This window comes from Salvia splendens, chromosome 17 (genome assembly GCF_004379255.2).
Source record: "Salvia splendens isolate huo1 chromosome 17, SspV2, whole genome shotgun sequence".
Taxonomy (NCBI): domain Eukaryota; kingdom Viridiplantae; phylum Streptophyta; class Magnoliopsida; order Lamiales; family Lamiaceae; genus Salvia; species Salvia splendens.
Window position 1 is genome coordinate 8,494,481 of NC_056048.1, and position 6,000 is coordinate 8,500,480.

Below are 6,000 nucleotides of genomic sequence, written 5' to 3' on the forward strand. Positions count from 1 at the left end.
TTGAATACTTGGATGAAAGGGACAACACATCCCCAAGCTACTCTACACCTCCTAGCTACACAAAAGATTCCATTCATCAATTGAAAAGAGTTAGAAATGAAGCTATTACTATTCTAGCAAGTTCTAGCTTTTGAGAAGTAGCCAAAGATGGAAATGAACAAAGTAGTATACTAGTAAAATCCTACTTTCTTCTTCTTCTCTTCTTCCTCTCGGTCCTCACAGCCACAAAGCTCCAAAATGACAACATTTGTACCTGCAAAGGAGATGACAAGACAAAGAAAAAAGGGGTATTAGAAATGGATCACACAAAAAGCTAGAGTTGGAGCTTCACTAAAATAGTAAAAATGCTTGGATTTGTAGAATCCTTATAATCACACAAGCTGCCAAGGTTCAAAGCTTGGGCAGAGAGCAAGTACTCTCAAATCTCCCAAATAGGGGAATAGAGACGATAGGAGGCATGAGATGAAGTCATCGCTAGACCCAAAGGAGAGTAAGGAAGATTCCTTGTGCCACCAGAATCGAGGTTGAAGATCAGCCAAGAGAGCAATCCCAAAAGTTTACACCAAATGGGTTTGAAAAGTATAATCACAAAGCTTGAAAGAGAGCTAAGATACAACCCCAAAATAGAAGCTCAACCTCCCAAGATTTCGGGCACAAAATGTCAAGGCTTGAGGCCTATATAAGTAGCCCTCATCTCCCTTCTCCTATCCACTCTTCGATACCACAAAGTCACTTAAAATCAAGGAGTGGAGGAGGAGCAAAGAGGAGTTTTGAGGCAGGACATCAGTCCACAACCAAGAGGAATCATCAAAGCTAGGTAAACCCCACAACACCACATCTGCATCATGATAGAACTCCATGTTTAAGCAAGAACTTAGAATCACAAACATAGGAGTCCCACATCAGTAGCAAGCATGCGAATCAAGTACCAAAATCGAGGTATGAAATTATACTCCCTCCGTCCACGAAAAATATGACACTTTGTGAATCGTACGAGTTTTAATGTAGAATTGGTAAAGTAAGAGAGAAGAAAAAAAATAAGAGAGAAGGGAAAAAAGGTAAGAGAAAAGTAGTGTTAGTGGAATGTGGGGTCCATATTATTAGTAGGAGAAAAGGGAAAAAAATAAGAGAGAAGTAGTGTTAGTGGAAATGTGAATATTGTAATGCGACGTATGTACTAAAGTACGCTATGTTATACCGAAATATCGGTAACAAAATTTCAGTACGTCATTTCGGTAACAAAATTTAAGTCATTATACCGAAATGTCGGTAACAAAATTTCAGTATAATGTACTGTACTTCAGTACATATGTCACGTTCGACAATGCAGCTCTAAGAGTGATCCACTTGACACATATCCATTCGACAACCATTTAGTTTTGATAGTGCTCCACTTGAGAAACCTGACAGTATTGATAGTGATCCATACGAGAGCGACTGCCTACTCGAAAAAGGTGCTATACAAATGAAGTGTGCATTTTCATTTCCCCCTTTAGAAAAGGGGACTCAAGTAAGATCACTTGAACCCCGAATCTACGCACATGGAATTTGGAATATAGAAAACAAAATTCAGTCCCGTATAGATAAAGTCAAAGTTTTGCAATCTGTGTTGGATAAGGAAGACTATGATCACGAATTAAAGGAAGCTCAGAAAGAATATAATGATATGATAAAGAAAAATGTGGACGAGTATGTTAATGTAAGTGTTATCTACTAACTATTTTCAATTATTTATTAGTATTATCTTATTATTTTATTAATGTCACAATTTTTTTTCCAGGTGTTTATAACTTATAACTTACAAACGTAACGTTCAAGATTACTGGATTGATTTGAAAAATCCATCTTGTACACGCGAAACATATCATTTTCACAAGCGTCAGTGGAAGAAGCATGGACTTTGTACTGGATTCCGTTTCAGAGTTTACTTGTTTTATCTACTCGCACTGAGGCACGCCTTATCAGGTACTAGTATGTAATTTTTTTTAATTTTGAATTATTATTTATATATTATTAACTATTTATTTTATTTTGTTGTCAAGCTTTGATCGTACCCGTAGGCATTCCCACTAAGGCGAAACAGATGTGTGATATCATAGAACATGAGATATCTCGATTGGTTTTGTTTGGAAAGCATATTGGCAGGCCTTGTTGCTATTCCGAACTTCATTTAGAGAAAACAGTTCGCATCAACAATTGCTTCGTGGTCAACGAGATTTGAATTTTGATTGAGCATGATGTAATGGGAGACAAAACTCAAATGCGTCCAGTTCAAAGACATCAAACTAAGTATCGTTAATTAGGTAGATTAAAGATAAAATGAACAGATTTGGTGATTATACCAAATCAGGGACATGCATGTAGATATTTTATTGTGTCTTGATTGGATTTGTGTAGGTTTTTGTATAGTTTGTTGAGGTTGTGGAAATGTTTTTTTTCCGATCCAATACATAGCCCTTGAAATGAATATTCAACGCAAATAGAATTCGAATTTCAAATTCAATCATTCTAGATTCATACACGGCAATGATACAACACAAGATCAGTTGTAAATATGAAAATCATGATGGAAAATGAGAAATTAACTACACAAAAGTAGGTGACGTGTCGCCTGGATATGAATATTGATATAAACAAGTCGTTACACCATTATTACCCCTTTGGAAGTTATATGAATTTTGAATGTCGTGAACTATGTTTGATTGTGACGGAATTTTAACATTTTGGACATTTTTTAGATAGTTAAACTGTTATTTTCAATATTATATATATCAAACATGTTTGACTTGCGGTATACCGCAATACGGTACGGTATTACAGAAATGTCAGTAAGGTAACGGTTTTAATATTTTGATATACCGACTTTACGGTATACCGAAAAAATCGGCACGGTATGGTATCGTGTGTTCTCATACCGTACTTTTCGGTACGGTATGCAGTAATACCCATTTCGGTACGGTATACCGTACCGATCCAGCTCTATAATTACCTATCTCATTTTACGTTTTAGTGTACTCTTGGAGATGGTCTAACTCATTCGAACTCACATTTTATTATAAAACTATATATAAAAGTATGACCCACTTTCTACTAACTTTTTCGAGTAGCTTTCTATTACATTTCTTTCAAGTCGATTTCTATTAGGGGTCTGAAGGCGGTGTGGAAGTCATGAAAATGAGAAGAGGAAGCGAGGGTGCGGTCAGAAGAGGAAATCATTAAATTTGTTACCGACATTTCGGTATAACGTACCGTACTTCAGTACATATGTCACATTATAATGTGGGGTCCGTATTACTCCCTCCGTCTCATTAAATATGCAACATTTGCTTTTTGGCACGAGATTTTATGTAGCGTTGTTTTGTGAGTTAATGAAGAAAGAATAAAGTAAGAGAGAATAAAAAATAGAGAGAGTATTGTTTCCATTTTTAGAAACGTTTCATTTTTAATGGGACAGACCAAAAAGGAAAACGTTTCATTTCTAATGGGACAGAGGGGGTATTTGAATGTGCCCTATTTTTCATGGACAATCAAAAATGACAAATGTGCCCTATTTTTCGTGGACGAGGGGAGTATGTAGTTTTTTTTGGATTTTGAATGCTCATCGAAGCCAATTATCATGGACAGGATAACACAGTGCTATTTAAATTTTAATATTTTTATTAAAAATAATTATTTAAATACATATTTCCTACGTTCCAAATAGTTGAGTTAATTTTTCATTTTAGAATGTTCCACTATAATAACGTCATTTTTTCTTAATCTTCGCATCGAAAGAATATGACTTCACTACAACACAACAGAGGGATTATTAGTTATCTCATTTATTCCGACCCCACGATTATCAGTTTCTGGATTCGCCATTGCTTATAAGTTATGTACATATAAATGTGCAAATATCCCAGCCCAACTTTACCTACAAAAGAGCAGAAGAGATTCAATACCAATTCCAATTCCAATTCCAGATACAATAGGCGCAGAGTTAATCGTAAAAAATCAATACACATATTAAGGAAGAAACTCACGAAAGAGGGCGTACATTTGGGGTAAAGGAGAGTGATGCCCTTTCTCCTCAAACATTTGGGGCCATAGTGGAATATGATAGCTCCAAAACTAAATAGAATGAACATAAGAGGGCGTACTATTTCGTTTTCTTTGTTAACTGGATATGATTAAAAACAAACTAACTAAGATGAAAATTGGCATAAATACATATGAGACTTTTATTTTCAGTCTCTTTTGATTTGGGCCTCATCTGTTCCCAATGTTTCATCCGGTTGTCTACAACACATTGGGCCCATCTGAAATCAGGAAAAAAAATCGTAGTATTTCAAAGAAAATTTCCAATTAAATCATAACTTATAGTCGACTTCCGATTTATCACACAATTTACAAAATTAGCTTATTAAATCATGACTTATGACATTTTCATAATTGTCTTATAACTTAAAATTTGCAGCGAGTATGTGACATTATTTTGTGATATGGCATTTATGTGGCATTATTTAATGACATTACATTCTAATGTTGTCCTGCGGAATTAAAAATCTTGTAGATGGTAATCGAGAGAGTTAAAGAATAAAGGGCTAGACATGGTAGTATTTGCAGAGAACAATATATAAATTCTCTTATTTCTATGTATTTTTGTGTGTCTTTACATTGTGTACAATGGTCTCCTTTTATAGGAGAAAGATACAAGTATTCTTGGTAATGAATCAATCTACTCTAGGTAATATGACCTAATTTGTGTAATCTTTTCCTAATTGATATGATATTATTGCTTTCCATGAATAGGAGATATTATGGTTTGACACTTCCCCTTAAGTTGAGCTACGGCATCTCCGATGCTCAACTAGCCCAGAGCTTCTTTGAACATCTTAGCATTCACCGCCTTTGCCAGGATATCTGCAAGTTGATCCTCGGACTTAACAAATGGGAACTCAATAATTCCTCCTTCCAGTTTTTCTTTGATGAAATGACGATCCACTTCTACATGCTTAGTCCTGTCATGCTGCACTGGATTTTCTGAGATGCTAATTGTTGCCTTGTTATTGCAAAAAAGCCGACTCTTCCGTTGAGGAGGGAAACTAATTTCGGTGAGTAGTCCTCGCAACCATAGGATCTCCATCAGACCATTTCTGATTCCTCGGAACTCAGCTTCTGCACTTGATAAAGCCACTACCTTCTGCTTTTTGCTTCTCCAAGTCACTAGATTTCCTCGTACAAACGTGAAGTACCCACCAGTTGATTTTCGGTCGACTGGATTGCTTGCCCAATCCGCATCAGTGTATCCACTAACTTCAAGATCTTCCTTTTTCTCCAAGAGTACCCCATATCCTATTGTCCCCTTTAGATACCGTACAATTCTTAGGGCCGCTTCCATATGATCCTCTTGTGGCCTGTGCATGAATTGACTTACTATGCCTATCGGATAAGTAATATCTGGTCTAGTATGTGACAAATAAATCAACTTTCCCACCAATCTTTGATACTTCTCTCGATCTGCCACCTTTGCCCCTTCATCGATCTTTAACCCGTGGTTGGGAATCATAGGAATGTCTGAAGGCTTGCACTCTAGCAAGCCGATTTCTGCCAATAGGTCTAGTACATACTTCTTCTGTCTCAAGAAGATTCCTTGCTCAGATCTCAACACCTCAATTCCCAAAAAATATTTAAGTACTCCAAGATCTTTCATCTCAAACTCCTTTGACAGGTTCGGTTCTCCTTCAGATTCTTGATTTCCTCCTTATCGTCACCTGCAATAATCATATCATCAACATAGATGATCAAACATGTCACTTCATCACCTTTTCTCTTGATGAACAAAGTGTAGTCAGAAAGACTCTGTTTATATCCATGCTTAGTCATTGCCTAACAAAATCTTCCAAACCAAATCCGAGGAGACTGTTTGAGACCATATAAAGTCTTCCCTAGTCTGCATACTTGTCCTTCCCCAAAATCTTCCATACACCCTGGAGGAACTTACATGTAGACTTCCTTATC